Below are 19,932 nucleotides of genomic sequence, written 5' to 3' on the forward strand. Positions count from 1 at the left end.
CCTAACCATGCAACCCTCTTTAGTATCTACGCAGCTCATCTCTGTACATATATTTATAATCACACACACACACACACACACAGCTTTTTGCTTTTCCTTCAACAGAAGCAAAGATATTATGGAAGATCCAGGAGATCTATAACCAGACATTTTCACAGATGATCCTTTCAAGGTAGTGCAGGCCAAATCGTCTCAAGAAGTGGGTAATTGTCATATTTGTTAAGAGTAGCTTTTGGACTATTAAATAAACGGCATCATATTTACCACAAATCACGCATAAGCCTACTTCTTTCCTGCTTCCTACATGCTGCGAAGTATCTTCCATTTATTATGGAGCAGAGCTTCCTGTGCTGGAACCCACTTGTCCTGTATGTAGCTCATCATCGACTTTAGGCCACAAAAAATTCTCAATACTTCAAAATAATCTCATTCCATGCGAGATGTGAACTTTTATCTATCTTATGTGAATAAAGTATAGGTTTTCTAAAGATATTACGTGGCTTCTGTTTTGGTCAATAAACTTGTTAGGTGACTCGTCACTTCATAAATTGGTCATTTTAATTTTATCACCTGTAGCATTGACTATCACATGGAACTGAAATTTTTTACTGTGTAAAGATGATAAATATTAGGGAAATTTTCGTTTAAAAACAGCAGTACGGAATTAATTTGAAAGAGCCTCCAAAATTTTCTGAAACTTCACTGCAGGACAAGGGGGCAAACTGATATTAATTCCACAAAAAAATGACGCTATTACCCCTCATAATATTTATTGCAGGATGATATGTAAATTGACTAATTTCAGTTGTAAATAAAGGTATGTATGTTGCAAATTGACTAGTCTCACTTGCAAATGGGCTCTCTCACACTTGTTCACTCACGGAGACCTTCTTCAGGTGAAGGAAGTGACATGTAAATGAACTAATTCCAGTTGTAAATAAATGTATGTATGTTGCAAATTGTCTATTCCCCCTTGCAAATGGGTTGTCCTACACTTGTTCACTCAGACACATTCTTCAGGTGAAGGAGGTGACATATAAATGAACTAATTTCAGTTATAAATATATCTATGCATGTTGCAAATTATCTAGTCTCACTTGCAAATGGACTTTCTCACACTTGTTCACATGAGGGGCAATAGGGTCATTTTTTTTATGGAATTAATATCAGTTTGCCCCCTTGGTCTTGCAGTAAAATTTCAGAAAGTTTTGAAGGCTCTTTGAAATTAATTCTGTACTGTGGTCCTCAAACAAAATTTTCCCTAAATATTATCCTATTTGAGGTAATTCGATTTATAACACAATAAGACATTAAATGTGAACATTTTACAAAAAGAATTCAAACTCGCTTTGATGTCTCGTGGAGCTAGTTTGACATTAGAACTGCCTATTAGTGAATACTTAAAAAACAAAACAAAACAAATTAAAAAAAGTGAAAACTAAGAGAGCTTACAAGTTAAAAATCAAACTCTTTGTACGTAATTAATAAAATTCAGTCGTTCCTATTTTAAATTCTTTCTTCGTTAAATCTTAAATGAATTTTAGTGTTCGTTTGAACAATTAGTGAGATTATACTTACAGTATATATTTGGAAGCATGAATATCCTATTCCTATCTGGCCCAAAAAAAAAACCCTATTCCTATCCAAATAACCTAAAGACACTGGGCTTATTCACCCCAAAAAAGAAAGGCACTGGGTTTAGCAAAAGAGGTTATGTTCCCCTTAGGTGCAATGAGTTGGATTAAATTGTATTAAAAAAAGAAGTTTGTCAACAAGACTTCTGCTGGGCCCAAGCCGGCTTCATCCAGCTAAGCCCAACGCTCCTAACATCCCCATGTTTTGATATTTTCACTGAACATCGCAAGAAAGACATAAATGAATTCAGCGTGTAAATAGTCCCTACAAAAAATAATAGTACACATCATGTGTTACTTCAACTAGTTCATTAAAAATACGAGAGCTTATAATTAACAAAATCTATGTCCTTCCCTCCAATTTTTTCTTTTTTTGGGGTGGGGTTGTGAGGGAGGGGTGGGAACCCTCACTGTCTTCTAAAATAAAAAAGGAAATAAAATGCGCAAACAATTTTATGAAACTTCACTAAAAATAAATGCATAAGAACTACAATATTCTTTTCATTTTACCCACCAAGTACTACAAATCTAACGTCTAAATCAAGTATCTATGACCTATGTGCCACCACCAGAATAAAATCTAACATATACAGCTGAAGCACTTGGGGAAACCAATGAGGAAATTCATCACTCTCCTTGGGAAGATTTCTCAGATGGAACCGGAGAAGAAACCAATTTTGCTCCTTGCCCCTACATGACCCAAAATTAAATAAAATTACATGCACATGATTATGGATAAATAATTTCATTTTATATCATAAGTTTATGATCCAACCATGAAGTCACAATTCAGATTTATATCGAACAAGTTCATTTTGTTCACAAACCCGCTGAAGCTGTCTATAATCTGATGACTGACTATGTAGAGAAGGTGTTGATTGATCTTGTTGTATTTGCTCTGGGTCCTTTTGCTGTACCTGTGAAGCCGGCAATAACTGCTGGGCGTATATAGGATGCTCATGTTGCAGAGGTTGCTGCTGCTGAAACTGGTATTGCTGTAGAGGCTGTGGCTGGTCCTGCAGAAGAACCTGTTGCTCTGATTGAAGATATTCGGGCTGACCTTGTTGCTGAAATTGTTGAGACTGTTCTTGCTGAAACGACTGTTGTTGATATTGAATGTACTGTTGTTGCAGCTGCAATTGCTGCTGGTACTGTTGCTGAAGCATCATCACCTGTGGTGGCTGCATTTGTTGCTGTTGCTGCTGAACTAACTGCTGTTGCTGGTAGTAATAATATTGCCACATCTGATCAAATGCTTGAGCATTCTGCATATTTCCATATTGCCCATGCCCTTGCATGGCATTTGGTGGGGCATGCATAACAGGTGGTTGAGTATGAGATGCAGGGTTTTGTAGTGGCACACTTTGCATTGGCCAGCCTTGAGGTGCCGCAAAATCTGGAGTGGCAGAGGATTGAAACTGATTTTGTCCTTGGCTGCCTTGCTGAGTCTGCAATGCAGGTTGGGAGGGATAGCTTGTAGACATTTGAAAACTCCCTTCAGGTGGATGGGATTTTTTGGGAGACTGCTGATGCCGCTGATGATCTTTCCTATATCCATGTCCACGACGCCCATGTTTAGGACCTCTGTGAAATTTACCAGCATTCCTCGCCTGATGCCAATTTCCACCATTTCTGTGGGACCGAGGCTGCAGAAATGGTCTTCTCGCTGCTTGATCATGATGTCTTCCTGAAGATGAAGGATTATTTATTTCAACCGGAGCTTGGGCCGACTCAGAATCTTGAGCACTTGCAGAGTTGCATTGATTTGCATTATAGCCCCCTGCTCTCAGCCCATCATTTGACTTGTAGATTTCTGGCATAGATTCACACTCACGTGATGTCACGGGGACTGAATCAAAACATGTACTTTTCTGGGGCTTCAATGAACCGCTCTCCAGAGACACTGATTCCTCTTCTTTCAACTCAACCTCATACATTCCCTGGGCATGAGCCTTATTTTCTTTTGAGTGCGATTGGGAAGTTTGTAGCATTTCCTTTTCACTAGCTATTTGGTTTTCTAAATTTTCTGAAAGGACTTCAGGTTCAGAAAATTCTTTTGTAAAGTTCTTAGAAGCTTCTGGAGACACCTCTTTCCCTTCCATTAAAGCCGCAGATGGCACCTTCTCTTCAGCATCGTTGCGACTTGGTTCCTCCAGAACTCTGAGAGGTAGTTCTCTTCCTTTCTCTTGTACACTGTTATCCACTTCCATATATTGAAGCTTGTGCTTGGCAGCGTCGTCAGGCTCAGTACTGGGAATTTCCAGCAAAGCAACTCCAGCATTTGGGGCATCTGAAATGGCAACTGAAGTCTCTTCTCCCTTATCATTAACTGAATTCACCAATTGTCGACATTTGGCTGATTGCTGACGAGTATCTGTCCTAACAAAGCCTGGAAATAACCTTACATGTCTATTCCAAGCCTTTGATACGTCATGTACAGTTCCGCAGTAGTCTACAAACTGGAATTGTAATATAAGTGTCAGTATGAGAGTTTCTAAATGACTGTGTTTCTATTTGATCAAAATGAATGTTAATGAAGCCGTTTTTTGTATATAAAATAAGAAATTTTTATTAAAAAGGAACAAGTAATGGGTCTGTTTGGCAACATTCCGTCTCCATGCATCACAGTAAAACCATAATAAACTTAAAAAGGAGGCAAAAAGGCTAAAAAATGCAACACAACCATTTCATCTCTATGCATCTCAGAAAACCTAAAAAAATGTAACCAACGTCCGGAAATAAAAGGCCAAGTGAAGAGATACACGATCAATCAAATTTGGGATTTTTGCTTTATTAGAATGAGATCTTAGATCTGGATTACGATTTGGTTTATATAAATGTAATGTTTTAGATTAGTAGATTATCTTTTAAATTATCCTAGAATATTTGCATTTAACTCTGGAGATCTAGGGTTAGAGTCAAGGCCTCATAAAAAGGTTGGCCAAAAAAAAAAAAAAAACAAACCTTATAAATAGGCTTTAACAAACTTATTTGGTATCCCTTAAATTACTTTACACATGAATCATACAGAAAGAAGTAGAATTAAGACAGATCTAACCTCTAGGTAGGAGTTTGATATATCCTCTGCATCTTTTGTACTCAGACCTTGGGATCCATCTGGCCTCGGAGATATTGCACCAGCAACAACTGAATCTATTACAGCTATGACCTCTGGGCCTCCATGCGCCATTGAGAACTTAATCAACTCCTGCAATAATACAGGACAATTGTAAGAAACTTCTATTGTAGATTGAATTCAAATATGATGCTCACCAGAAATAAAATCATTCCCTGCACCTGCCAACTCAAGCTTTTACTACAGTTAATTCCTAACATTGCATTGAGATTCTGACCAACTGGTCAAGAGTTACATTCTTGCTGCCATATTCTTTAAGGGTATGTTTGGCTCAATGAGAGGAAGGGGAGGGGAGGAGAGTGGAAGGATTTTAATATTATCTTGTTTGGATTTATAAAAAAAGAGGGGAGGGGAGGGGAAAATATTTTAATATGGACAATTTTATTCTTATTTTATTTAAGATAGGGGCATAATGGTTACAACATGACAAAATATGGGCATAATGATCACAACATGGCAAAATATGAGCATAATGGTCACACCATGGCAAAATATTGCCCTTCCCCTCCAAATCCTCCCAATTTTGGAGGGGAGGTTGAGGAGGGGAGGGGAAGGAAAATTTTTCACCTCCTAAAATTTGTGTGTTTCCAAACAAGGAAAAATAATTAAAATTCCTCCCCTTCCCTCCCCTCCCTCCCAAATCCCTCATACCAAACACACCCTAAGAATTTCAGCAAAATAATGGCTCTAAAATTTCTTATTTTATTCCTGGTAGGGAGACAAAATTATATAAGAAAGCAAATGGAAACAAATCTGCCTTTCAGCCCTAGAAACAAAGCTTGGCGAGGCAGAAAAATCCTAGGATTTATAACGGAATAGGTGACGGTCCACATTGAATGACCAGATCAGACAACAAATAAAATACAATAAAAAGAGAAACAAATTCATAATAAATTGACCCAATTAACGTCAGATTATAATCAAATAACGTGAAATAAGAAAGGGAAACGCACAAGCTGAGTCTGATGCTAAAGTCCCATTTAATAAACAAGGCAAGTAAAAAAAATGAGTAAGCCAATAATCTTGAGATTTCAATAATTCTCTTCATTAAAATAAATTTAAGCATGTGGTAGTGACAAGCCAGTATCATGTTCATGCTTCAACTCAAGGGGTTACCAGGTGTCTCAGAAATGACAGTTGTTCCAGAGGCCAACCTGACAAGTTAAGTACTTTTAAATCAAGTTGTTCTTGATAACGCTGATATAAGGAAAGGATTTGATTTTTTTCAAGTCTCGTCTCTTCTATTGTTTAGTTGGTAATTCCAGGTCCCGACTCATGAGTAGTAACATAAGTCAATAGCAAACTAGAAACTAGTAACCTTATCAACCATACAGAAAAGCTTCAACTGGCATTACGAGTTCACCACTCTTAGTCTTGGGAACAATCAGGTTAGCCATCAGAAAGTCGATAATGAAGCCCAAATAGGTTATATGCAATTATGTATTGGTAAATCATCTCTGCAGTTCCAGCATAGGTCTGTTTTCAGTTAGGATATAATAAAAATTAGATTGAAATAGACTTACTTCCACAAGTAATTTGCTCTCAGGCAAATTTTTGATACCTTCAATTAAGACATCTCGTGCAGCATCAACGCTGTTTGTACTCTAACAACCAAAAAGTAACGACAAAAATTAATTAGTTGTTACATCTGATATCAGCATGCGTTTTAAAAGAGAAGACTTCTTTTTTCCATCTTAGGGAGATCATTTTGACGTACTTTCCAGTATTCTTGGTTCAACCCTTTGTTAGGCCCTTGATGGAGTAAAATCAATTTTTTTTCATGAAAAAATAAAAAAACAGAACTAAGTGTAATGAGTAATGATAGCCTAGTAATAAACAGAATAATCCTCAAAGGAAAAGTCTCCCCTACAAGCCCCACCAATATGCCAAATTCCTTACTGATATGAAAAGGAACACGAGCAAAGAAAAATGAAATTCTGAATATGTAAACGAACTGGTGGCAAGAAAATGATAAAAGTATAAACAGAAAAAAGTTGAAAATAATTATTGAATAAAGTTGACGAACTCAAAGAATACTCCCTCTTTTTTGGCCATTCTAATAGTTCCATTGGCATCTAACTATTTTTATTTTCTTTTTAGTTAACAGAGAAAACGAGAATAATTACAAATTGGGGGGGGGGGGGGCATCAATATAAAAGGGAAAAAGGAAGAAAAGATTGCACAGCAACGTTCCCTTGATTATTTAATTTCGTTGTACTCGGAAATTCTAATTGGATGAAATTTCATATGAATTTGCAGTCTTACATACAAAGAAGAAAGTTGCATCCTGATAAAATTTTAGAAGATCCAGGAAAAATATCATATCCTTGATAACTGTAAGAACAATTTATTCTATTAATTATATAATGGCAACAGTTCAAAATGTTTACGCAAAAGCAGAGAGTATAAAACCTACCAGATATTTTAGACGAGAGTAATGTACATACAAAATGGGTAAAGCACGCAACTTCTCCTCCGCTGCAGCTATTTCTAGTGCTTCTTTGTATATATTGAAAGCTGCCTCCATATTTCCCTGAGAATAATGATAAAAGTAGCATAGTCACTTCTTTATATCTGGGCATTGCACAGAGCCAAATTTCTATAGTGGTAGTAAGAGCTAATCACATACCAGACGTTTTTCCATGTTAGCTTTTGATATGACAGTCTCCACGAAGTTAGAATCTGATTCTGCACCACCATGAATATATGCGGCACGTGCAGCTGAAACATCTCCTATTTGTTCCTTAAACCTGGCATTGAAGAGATGAATTACTCGAACTCTCTGCATCAAACATATGATAGGGGAAATAAACACTGCCAAGTCACGCATAAAGCTATTAAGCCAAAGTATTCTTGAAAGAAAAGAACTCAGCTACTTCAGCAAGACAAAACCTTGTCAACAAGTCAAAAGGAAAAAATCGACAAGGAGGGATTAAAATTGACTCATGAAGAAGAAAAATTGATTTGTATTTCCTAGCTTATGATTAGTAAAATTTTCATTGTATATTGAGCAATACAGTACAATCTCTCAAATTACAGCATATGTAAAAGTACACCTGATTGACCAGAACTACAGTATTTATTTAGCTTCACTCAGGGAAGAGAGGGACGACAAAACTACTACAATCTTGTCTTATCATCTTGCATGGTTTTCTAGTTTTAGTTTAGAAATCACTAAAATTTCTTACCAGGTGAGAGTGTTTGATAAGGTATTTACCACTACCAGCCTAAATCAGTGAGATCAAATATAAGAGAAAGGGTCTTTTTCTTAATGAGAATTGAACAGTTTCTAAAGAAAAATAAAATTACAAAAAATCTGGGGCTTTCAATGCCATTCATTTTGTAATGTCGTGAGTAAACACTTTCTTTGAGATTCTATATCACTTTCTGTTGTTTGTCAAACCCATGTTAGGAAAACTGAATTAAACAATAATCAGATGCAAAGGTCGATCAACATGAAACTTAATCAACAAAATAACAGTCCATTTGGAATAGCTTATAACTAGCTTTTCAACCGTGATTTATGGAATATGAAGTAAGTATGTAAAAAAAAGTTTTGTCTCAGCTTACATTTTTTTTTTTTGACCAAGGTTGTCTCAGCTTACATACAAGTGCTTTCGAATGCTATCCCAAACAGGCCATAAGCATAACAAAGAAGATACCTTCAAAAATATTTCTGTTGCTCTTTCTAATGAATACTTTGCAATTTCTCTTCCTCCCTTGGTTTCCATGAAATCCACATAACGCATCCAGTATTCAGGGTAGTTGGCACAAACAATTAAGCATCTCTCATAAAGTTTTACAGCCTGTGGTCAATCAGAGAAATAGAAAATCAAGAAAAGCTGACTATTTTTTTTTTTTGGGGGGGGGGGGGGAATGGTTAAGTTATTGGGAATTTTGCATAGAACAATACCCAGTCAAAATCCCCTTGCAGTTCAACAAAATCCAGATAACGGTGCCAATTCTGCAATTGACTGGCATCAAGTGGCTTGACATGAAAGTAAGACCTTCGCATATTAGCCTCAAAAGAACTAATTTTCAAACCCAACTCGCAAGCATCTTGATACAGCCGCTCTCCCAAATTCTTGAACTTTTTCAAGGCTGTCAACCTTTTTAAGCCGATAGATGAATCCATCATATTTTCAATAATGCAATAAATCTCATCATCCTTGCATGACATGGAGATGTCGCCATCAAGCAATGATTCAGACTCTGATTCCTTTGTAGTGTCACCCTGGCTTGTCATGTCCTCTTCCAAGAGGGTTACCAACTTTTTAAAACTGAATACATATAAAACTAATATCTGATAAGTGTGCTATTCAACAGAATAAATAATACCAGTACAAGCATTAATATCACCAAGTTGGACTCACTTGAAATAAAATATCAACTTGAGGCTCAAGAAATGCAAGGCATATCAAATGGAGATTAAAAATAGATTACGAAAGACAATGTTAATGATCTTCAAATTACTACCTTCATTGCTAAATATAAGAGTTAGCAGAGGGATTGAATTTGGTCCTAAACATAAGACCTCAATCTACTTTGTCTCCCAAATTTATAATTATTTTCCTAAACTCTCCTCACATCTATTTACGATATTCATCAAGAGGTAGTTTCCAATGCAAATAACTGTAGGGGTATTTTAAGGAAATCAACACATTTGTTACAAATAACTAAATTAAATAATTCTCTTAATCTTTACAAATTAGCTAACTAGCACTTACATTTAGGACTGGAGGTAGTATAAACTATAGATAAATATGAAAATGATTTTGAATAAGCTTAGAAAAAGTTTCACTAAGAATAAATTAGGATTAAAATTTAATATTTTAATGTATTTATTTCATTATTTTCTTGGGATTTCTATCTTGTATTTAAATGTTATATTTTAGGTTTCATATAAAGCAGTTAATAATTATAGATAAAGCAGCCTATTCGACTAATGATTAATAAAGCTTTATTGGTTTATTAGCAGCCAGCCTCTCTCCCTCCCTTCTTCTATATATCCTTCCACTTCTCTCCTCCCTTTTATTTCTCCTCCTTCCCCTCTTTTGCAAAAAGCCAAAAGTAAGCCATGCAAATTATCCTTCCTATTGCACTTCTTGAGACAGGATGGACCCTTAACTAGAATGCCCTATTTCAATGGGGTTTTGCTGTAAGTTCTACCTTTGTGGAAAATTATTTGGGATCTTTGATGAACATTGAGTTCTACTTTGGTTTTCAGGGAGATTCCTTTTGTTGAATTTTCTTTCAGTTAGGTAATTTTCTTTCAGTTCACATTTTTCACCTTCATCTCATTGAAATTATTCACTGCAAATTTCACATAATACCACTCTGGGTTACAACAAATTCCACAACAATTCAGAACCTACACAATTAATTTTTTCAAGTAAAAGACCCTACAAAATTTTTATGCACAGTCCACACGGAAACTCTGGCAACCTTCTCAACCTCATTCTTGTGTTCTAGACGCCAGATTTCAAATTAAGCGTCGTTCTTTATCACTAATGATAGAAGCCCTTCAAAGTCCACAAAAACTCCAAAAATAAATCATTCTTCCTGTGCCCTTCAAGCATTAGGAAGGAAATTGTAAAGCATGACCCTCTTCTCATTCTTTAATAGGAGTCCATTTCTATGATCTATTTGCTGTCCTCTTATTTGTTTTTCAAAAAAATTCTCTCTTAACAAAAAAAATGCTTTCTAACAAAAATAAAACCACCAAAAAAAATACAGAGCTTATCCTCAAATCCCATAAACCCCAAAATCAGTAGAGTATAAGATCACATGACACATATTTCATTGTACAACATGACGAAACTTCCATGGCATCCCTTGGCTTATGGAATGACCCAGCAATAGAGAGGGAGGGGGAGAGAGGGAGTACAAGTTTCAGAAAGCAAGACATACCTATCATAATACTGATGTAACTTTTTGGTTGGAAATCTCAGAGCTTGGACATATATGTGAGCAAGATAAATCCACTGTTGCTGGGAAAACTCAAAATGAATATACTTATCCCACAAGGTATGACATAAGTAGTCCTTCCCAACAAATGAAATGGCTCTCTTAAATAATCTGCCGAAAATCACAGAGCAAACCTATCTAATTACCCTTGAGTCTCAAAATGGAAGAGCAACCATGCGGAGATACTTGAGTATGAAAAGAGACTAGTAAAATCAAATCAGTTCAGTATCACATTATTACAAGGAACATGATAAATATTGGCAGATATGTGCATGGTGATGCATGCACTCACGTACTTATACAAGAAAGAGTAGGTACCAAAGTCCGTTAACATTGACGGAAGATTAACACAGTTACAACATATAGTAACTATACATCAAATATGATTTTCGTCAATCCCAAGATTGCATCATGACATGCATTCATGTTGATCATGTATATTAGTTGTTCATGAAGAATTTCAGAAAATAATGACTTTTGAAATTTCTTATTTTATTTCAAACACATGGCAAATTATAGGAGAATGCAGGCCGCTGAAGGTTTATCCAATCACCCTCCAAAGGGAAAAATTGAACAAAGTTAAAGTTCGCTCTATTTTCACCTTTATTTATTTTATTTTATTTATTCACTTTTTGGAATCTGGCAATCTGACATGAGATAGAGAAGATATTAACAGGAAAAAGGACGAAGTAGCTGATGTGCTGATGAAATTGGAGAGAAGGAACTAGGCATACTCAACAGGATTTATAATAATCATTGAAAAGACAAAATTCCAAATTGGGCCATTTCTCTCAGCATTTGTTTAATGAGCGGTGCTAGTTCAGAAATAATTGGAGACTAGTTCTCACGTTGTAGTATGGCTACTTCTCTTTAAATAAGTTGTTTAGTACATGGCTAAAGTTGGATTGCGCATAAACTTTAGACCATTTTTTATTGGTCCAGTATAAACCTGGGACACAAAACAAAAGGCAATTTTCACAACGTGGACTTTTGCTAAAATTTGGTGTATTTGGTGGGAAAGGAATGCTAGGAGCTTTAAGGTGTTTCAGCAACTATAATTTATGAATGATTAAAAAGAATCTTGCGTCCCTATGGTGCTCTGTTCATGATTTTTTGTGACATCGTCATGCTTAAATTCTAGCGTTCTTATCCCTTTTATTTTTCCTTTAAGAGAATGTCCAAGCCTCCTATCATGTAATCTCTTTCTTTCAAATAAAATTTCCATTTCTATTTTAAAAAATAAAAATAAGAGATTTAGAGGAAAATTGTGAAATTTTAGAAATTGTTTGGGTTTTTACATACTTTTTCACCAACAAATTTATCATCATTTTCATCTCACTGTTAGAAGCAGATAGCTCACTGTAATTCAATTGCTGTGGGTAGCAAAACTTCCACTTAAAACACACACAAAATTCAATGGGTTAGAACACTTGTAACATAACAGGCATAGAGAGATGTCAAGAAACCATGACATCAATTTATTAATTCAATTAAAGAAGACCAAAAAAATAAATATTTAAATTTTCCTTCTTACTATAATGCAATGCTTTTATAATATTCATAGGTAGAGATGGAAATAATAAACTTGATCCACTATGTCACCTTCGAATATCAGATGGATCCTCGAAAAGCTGACATACAAAAGCTACAATAGTCAACCCACACTTCTACTGAATACATTGCTGATTGCACAGCTCGTTCGAAGACTTCAACAACTTTATCTATCGTACATAGGTGAATCATGTGGGCCGCATATTTCCACCAATACCCATAGCATAAAGGGAACTGAGACAAGAAATGGTCGTAAACTAGGCATATTTTCTCCATGTCATCCTGCAGAAATCATAACAAGTCAATCTTTTATTTTTCATTTCCTTTTTCTCCAATGTCAATATAATAATGTCTAAAAAGGCATTCCCCACTGTCAAAGCCACTCACTAATTCTTCCTCAAGAGAATGTAAATCACATATTATCCCTCATACCATCTGTTTCAGCCATTAAAATTCACTTTAGTATCGTCATGCCTTGGAACTCCTAGCATCTTCTCGAATAAATAAACCACCTCACCTTTGACTAAAGTCTTCCCTGCTCTCAGTTTAAGCTTATATTATCTAAGCTGAAGGCTTTTCTTTGCCTTTTCCAGGCTCCATAGTCTCCTATAAGGACTAAAAGCTTGCTCAAGGTGCTCAGCTATTTCCCTAACCCACCTTTTAAGGCTAATATCTTGATGATCTATGCTACACTGATCTACATCCATCCCAAAGAAGCCTACCAAAGACATTTGTGCCCAGCAACACAGGAAACTTATTGGTGGATGCAATATCATCAAAATAGAGGACAGAATATGGAAGTTATCAATATGTTCATTTTTCATAAAACTATTCAGAGAAATGCTGCAAAAGTCAGATAAAACAGATGGAAACCACAACAGAAACTAGGATTTTTATACTAATATTAAAAGCAAGATTACCAAACAGAAAACCAGCAGTAAAGCAAATCCCCCTAGTTATTTGGAACTATAGGTATCCCCCATGCATCCACCCTGGAATTTTCCTCCTCTCTTCTTTCCCTCCACCTTTCAAACCTCAGACAATTACGCCTAAAATTGGCAGCCAAAATTACCCAAAACTGAACCCAATAGTGCCTACAACTACTTAAAACGGTTGGTACTTAACTGTCAATCCCCCTTATAATAAGAGATGATTATGTTATATTGACATCAGATATGTTCACAATAAAAAGAAACTCAATTACTATTCTCAAGAGTTCTCATAAACATACAGGATAAATAGTCTCAATCTTTGAAATTAGTGCAGTCCATCCATCAAAATCTAATGAGTCCTCGGAAATAACTTCTTTAAGATTGAGATCGTCAAAGCCAGCTGCAAGAATAAGTCAGAGTTTCTTAAATTAATTGGATAAGCAAATGAAAGTTATAAACATATTAGTAATTGGCATAAACTTATACCAATGCATGAGGGGGAAAATATAAATACGGCTAATCTCTGAAAACCTTAGAAGAAGAAAAAAATCCAAAAACAAGCACCAAAAGTAAATGCTGCAGAGCGAGATGAATCAGTAGTTCTCCAAAATAAGTGTCTAGAACTACAAAAGCATGCCATATAGAAGCAAATAGATAGACAAAACATTGCCATCAAGCTATCAAGCATATTTGTATACTTTCCCATATGATATATAAATTTCTGCAGGATGTGAAAAAATACTTTTCTTCATAAAAAAGAAAAGACTTCCTATCTTTGGGACCTGATATTAAATGCTCAGAAACTTGGGATATCCCCATCATCACATAGCTGGATTCCTGAATTTTCAATCTTAAGTATGCAGTTCTTATTACATTAGCACAAAAACCGTTGTTAGAAACAATCCTAATTTTCATACGAGCAAAGTTCCGCTAATACTGAGAGACATCCATCCACTTCCAGAGAGTGGAGAAAGACTCCTAACTATCCCAGAAAGAAGAGAGCAACAGAAGCACATTAATGAATTTCCCAAAATGAAGCAAAAGTGAAAATTACGTACGGTTGATTGTAGAGAGCAGAGCTCCGCCATTAGAGGCCACTTCTAGGATATATGAACGAAAAGAGAGATGGGCGAAGCGTTTTCCTTCGATCGGAGTGAAGAGACTGTTTCTGTGTGTTACCCAAGTTCGGTCGAGCCAGCGGCAGGAATGGCAAAATAAACTGCGACTAATATCAAAATTATTTGGCTCGAAATAATTAATATTAGGATTGATTATTATGTAAAAAATTTATTTTTCCATTCTGGCAAAAAAAAATTTTTTTCCTTACTTATAGAACTTTCTAAAAAGTTATACTGAAAAAAATATATTGCTCAAATTTTAAATATCTCTGGTGACAAAAGAAAATTGCTGATATATGATATTCTGTGTATTTCCAAGATAAATATATCAAATAGGGAGAATGACAAAAAAAAACAGAAAATGCATAATTTTAAATTAATAACTCTTAAAAAAATGTGTTGTTATTTCTAAATTAAGTTTAATCTTAAAAAATAAATTTATGATTTCGTAATTTTAAGTTCTTTTTTATCATTTTCTCTATCAAATATCAAGTCTGCGTAATACTTAAATCTAAATGCGGCATTATTGAATGAGTACAAAATAAGAGTGATTTTTGTAATGTTAATGGTTGTTTAATTTTTAAGTTTTATGATAATTTTAATATAATTCCTACAGGTTGGCAAAAAAAATATAATTCTTTTTTTGGCCAAAAGCAAAAAAATAATAATTATATAACAAAATTATAATTCTACGAGATAAAAAAAAATAATTCTACGAGATAAACTAATCATACACTTATTTCCATAATGCAAATTATATAACAAAATTGAATGCTTTGGGATTTTTTTTCCCCCATTTTTCCCCTATGAAATCAAATATCGACCCCAAGTTCCTTTTGAAAAATAGTTTTTCGGAAATGAGTCTGATTTTTGTCGTTCTAATTGTCCTTCGTCTTGGATAATTGGATTTGGGATGGCCAGCTGACGGTGACAATACCGAGCAAAGGATGATGCAGAGAACTTCGCTCCTCTGTTCTTCCAGTGCGTTCTCTTCCTTGGCCAGCCCTCCTTCAACTTCTCATCGACAAGTTCTTCCATTTCAGCTACCTCCTTCCTGTGTTCTTGGCGCCTCCAAATGCATCCAATTCCCTTTCAATCCGCCTGCAACTTCAACAAGACTACTTACTTTCCCAGCTTTGCACACCACTGGTAAAAGTCACTTGATTTTTTTTTTTTTTGCCTAAAGTTTTCTCTCTCTGGTTTTTATATAATGGGAAACTGTGTTATGTAATTTTGTTGCTCTACTTTATCCTTTTTGCAATAGGTTGTAATGAGTTTTCTCTTGAGAAAGAAGCTATATAATATCATTTTTGTACTTGAAAATCCTGAAAAAAAAAAGGAGACTTTCCCCTGATTAAATGACTAAAAAAAAAACCTTTTTGATGGGGCTAATTGATACTGGAGGGCCAAAGTAACGTTTTGCTCATTCTTCTAATAGATTGCTTGAGTGGTAATTGTTGTAGTTTATTTTGTCCCTCTGACCTTCGCTGCCTTTTGTCCTGGAATTCTTTGTGCTGTCATGCTTGTATTTGTTCTGATTACTCTACACTCCACTCAAAAACTTTTTCACTCGTGGTGGATTGGTAATTTATTATTCCAATGCCGTATTGTGGTTGATGGATTATTTGTCTGCCCAGTTTTAATGAAAGCTTTACTTAGATGAATGATAAAGCTCAGACTGGTTGAAAGATGGACATGTGATCCATAAACTGATTACAGTGGAATAAGAATATATATATATATATACACACACATATTGTTTTTCTTTAACGGTAAATCAATGTTTTTCCTGGCTTCTACCTTCTGAGCCATCTCAAAAGTATTTTATGTGCTTGGTAAATGCATTATTAATAATGAGCACTATGAAATATTTACTCTGAATAAATCGGTGTGTATATATATGTGAATATATTCATGTGTATGCCTAATTAAATTTACGAATAGTGATATTGATAGATATCAATTAATTATTGCTGGTCGAAAAAAAATATATCAATTAATTATTGATGGATATGGCTGCAGGGCTCTCTCTCTCCTCTCTCTCTCTTTGGGTGTGCGTGCGTGTGTACTTGGTTATTTTCTTTTGAAATTCATTTATAAACGTTCATATTAGATTGACATTTTTTTTTATTCAACTTACAGCTATTGACGAGATTGTTGAAACGAGCGATACTAGATCAGGATTTGTAGACATTGGATACATCTCCAGTGTTCATGGTCTTCAGGGGAAATTCGTGTGAAACCGAACACTGATTTTCCTGAACTACGGTTTTCAAAAGTAAAACTTTCATTAATTTTTGTCTAGCAATATAATATTTTTGTAATTTTCAAAGTACTGTACTGGACATGACAAAAGCTAAGGGTAAATTATTATTGCAGCCTGGGAGAAGATGGTTGAAGCAAAACGTTTTAGGTGGAGAAATGATTCAAGAAGTTGAACTGGAGGAAGGAAGAGAGCACCCTGGACAGAAGAGTTGGATACTTAAATTCAGAGGAATTGACATGTGGAGCAGGTGCTTGCTGACAGTGTGTTGTTTCAAATCTTCTTGTTTTATATTGTTCAATAGCTCATGCACTGCCCATATAAATACCCTTTGGAGGGATTGCTATGCCCTCCATCGGGCAGGTCTCTTCCTTATATGCTTTCAGCTGGAAGTTTCAAATTTTTATTTTGTCATGGCTTGTGTAGTCATATTATATTCATTTTTGTTCAATACATTGCAGGCTAAGATGCTCATTGGCTCTACCTTGCTTGTCACAAAAGATGACAGGCCAGAGTTAGAGGAAGGTGAATTCTACACGAATGATCTTGTGTGGCATGAAAGTTTTCATGAAGGTTTGGGCTTGTCATGAATCTTACGTTGTGTATTCAAAGATATGTGATTGCATTACTTTATTCATATACCTACTTTGCCAAATAATCTTTCTTTGGCCTTGAAATGCATCACTCAACACTGACCATACTTCATCCCATCAGGAGAGTGGTGAACCCTTGGGAACTGTCGTTAATGTTTTCAATAGTGGAGCCAATGATCTTCTGCAAGTTTTGCTTGATCCGTCTTTTGATATCCTTGACAAAACCGGTAAGCCCAGGTCGGCAGAAGCAGAAGCCTCCAATCAGCTTGTTTGGGTACCTTTTGTAGAAGCAATCGTACCAGATGTTGATATGAAAGAGGAGAAATGCATGTTACGCCACCAAAGGGACTCCTAGAACTAAACTTACGATCTGATGAGAGATCCAAAAAAGAAAGACGCCAACTTGTGAGGCATACTCTTCTGACTCTATCTTTGATTTGCTAATTTTAGGGACCCTGCGCTTTTGGGCATGATTATTGCCCATGTTGTCGTACCTTTCTTAATCTCTTTAACCGTTAGGGGGAATCCTTATGTTAAAGTACTATGATCTATCATTTGGCTTTGGTTTGACACTTTGTTTCACTTTGTGCAATGCCTACTGGTTGATTTACATGATTCCTAACCCAAGGAGACTTAGACTGCCATAATGTAGCATTCAGCTGAACCTATCATCTATACTGCTGGATTACTTTTGTTGATCAGTTTTTTCTGTTGACTGAGTTAATCATATCTGACTAGATGATTGTGTCATGGATCAATGATACCAATTCTTCGTTACTTATAGATCATTCATTTTCTTGGGTATATTCAGGAATGGAAAGAAAGGAAGAAGTTTCAAAAGCGTCTCATTGCTGCAAAAAAGAAAACTGTGTGAAATGGAGCAACAACATGTATTCCATGGATTTAGATATGGAGAGAAAGAACAAGGGAGATTGCTTGCTGATCAGATTGTTTCTGTAAACTCTATATTGCTTCAGAATGCTTTACAGCATATTGAGAAACCACCAAGAGGTAAGTTAGCTGAAACTGAACTGATCATATGATGTCCCAACTCCCCTGTCCTACGCTATAAAAAGGGAAGAGAAATTGTTTTATTATGAGAATAATCTATTGTTATCTAAATTATTTTATTATTTGATACATACAAGACTTAGAAAAATAATGTGAGAGTTCACCATGATATAGAAACTCTTTTTTTTTTTTCGGTTAAACCTAAACCATGACACATAGAAACTTTTTAGCAAACGATCATTCTGAAGGTCTGTTGAACACCAAGGTTGAATACAACTTTCTATCCTCTAACATATAATAGGACATTACTCGTTGGTTAATTTGTCACAATGTTTGTGTTTTGTGGCTCTTCTAATGCGATGTCTGGTGTTCTCTCTTTTTTTTTCACTTATCCCTCACGTAATTTATTGGCATATAGTTACTGAAATTTTACCTTTACTAACCAGATGGGAAGTAGCTGAGTAGCTGGTGGTTGGTAGTTTGGATGTAAAGCTTGTAAGCACTAAACAAATACCAAAGGAATCTCTCCAGTGAGTAGAGTGAAAGAGAAAAATTGGGCGAGAATATCACCATGCATGAGAAGGGACTTCATCTCATATCTGGGGGCAAATGGCTATTGTCCTGCTTTTAAATGAAAAGGAGAACTGGGGTGGCATTTGTGACCCTGATACTACTTCAAATGAAGCAACTGAGATTTCATCAGCTCCCCTCCTTCAGAAATTACTCTCTGATGAAAATTTTGTAAAGGTTTGAACTCTGATGAAAATTCTTTTGGTCATATGGTTAAAATTGATCAGTAAAGCTGATTTCTGAGAAATTGTTGAGCTGTGACTTTCTGAAGTGGCACTAAAATATTATAAATAAGAGTAATGATGTTTGTTGCTGTCTCTTGGTCTTTAATATAGAACCTCTGTCTATTGTCTAATAAATTTGTTCTCATAAAGTTGGTTTTTTTCAGGTGGAAGATCGTGCTTCTGTGCCTTTAATTTTGGTTTGCTCCACCCAAGAAATTGTGTCTTTAAGAAAGCTGTTTTCAAGAAACAATTACTTTGCATTTGACTCTATGAAAAGGTTCTCATTGTGCTTAGGGTCTTCTTATACCATGTATTGCCTTACTAACAGTTGACTAAATTTTGACTCAAATACTTCCTCCTTCCTATCAATTTAGTCATATAGATCTTCATATTGCCTCTCAAATCATATATATCAATCGTGTGCTTGTCTAACGAGCTTCATGGGGGATATCTGACTACTTATCTTATGCAACTGCTGTAGGTTTGGTTTTTGGAGGAAGAGAAGTGTGCAGTTGTTAGCAGTTTGCTGGAAGGACAGAGCAAGCATAAAATTTAATGAAGTCACCATGGGAAATACTCCAATCTTCTGTTGGATCGGAGGAGTTATCAGCTTGTTTTCATCGCATGGCATAGTAGATGATCTTAGTAACATGGGTGTTGAATACATTGAGGTTAGATTCTTATTTACTCATTAATTTGACTTCTCATGTTTTGACGCATAACCCTTTTAGCAAGACTCGGCAAATGAAGTCTCATCAAGGTTCCAGGTTTTGAACTGCTGCAACTGCTAGCACTGGCTGTCATGTTATTGAATGCTAAAGCCTTTGGGCTTAATGCCCAGAACTTGAGTAGGTTAATCAAGGTTGGATGTTTATACATAGGATGGTCCTAGTAATTTTTTGACCTTTCCTTCTTTTTTATCTTGGTCAGGCT

At 35.5% G+C, this 19,932-nt stretch overlaps 2 pseudogenes; one reads left to right on the forward strand and one right to left on the reverse strand.

Moving 5' to 3' along the window:
* Window positions 1-1,927: 1,927 nt before the first annotated feature.
* LOC114759415 (uncharacterized) lies at window positions 1,928-14,308 on the reverse strand (annotated as a pseudogene).
* Window positions 14,309-15,239: 931 nt separating this feature from the next.
* On the forward strand, window positions 15,240-19,694 carry LOC114759423 (uncharacterized; annotated as a pseudogene).
* The last annotated feature ends 238 nt before the right edge of the window (window positions 19,695-19,932 follow it).

The sequence above is a fragment of the Neltuma alba genome, unplaced genomic scaffold (genome assembly GCF_004799145.2).
Source record: "Neltuma alba isolate B1F8T4 unplaced genomic scaffold, ASM479914v2 tig00001591_pilon, whole genome shotgun sequence".
NCBI classification, from domain to species: Eukaryota; Viridiplantae; Streptophyta; class Magnoliopsida; order Fabales; family Fabaceae; genus Neltuma; species Neltuma alba.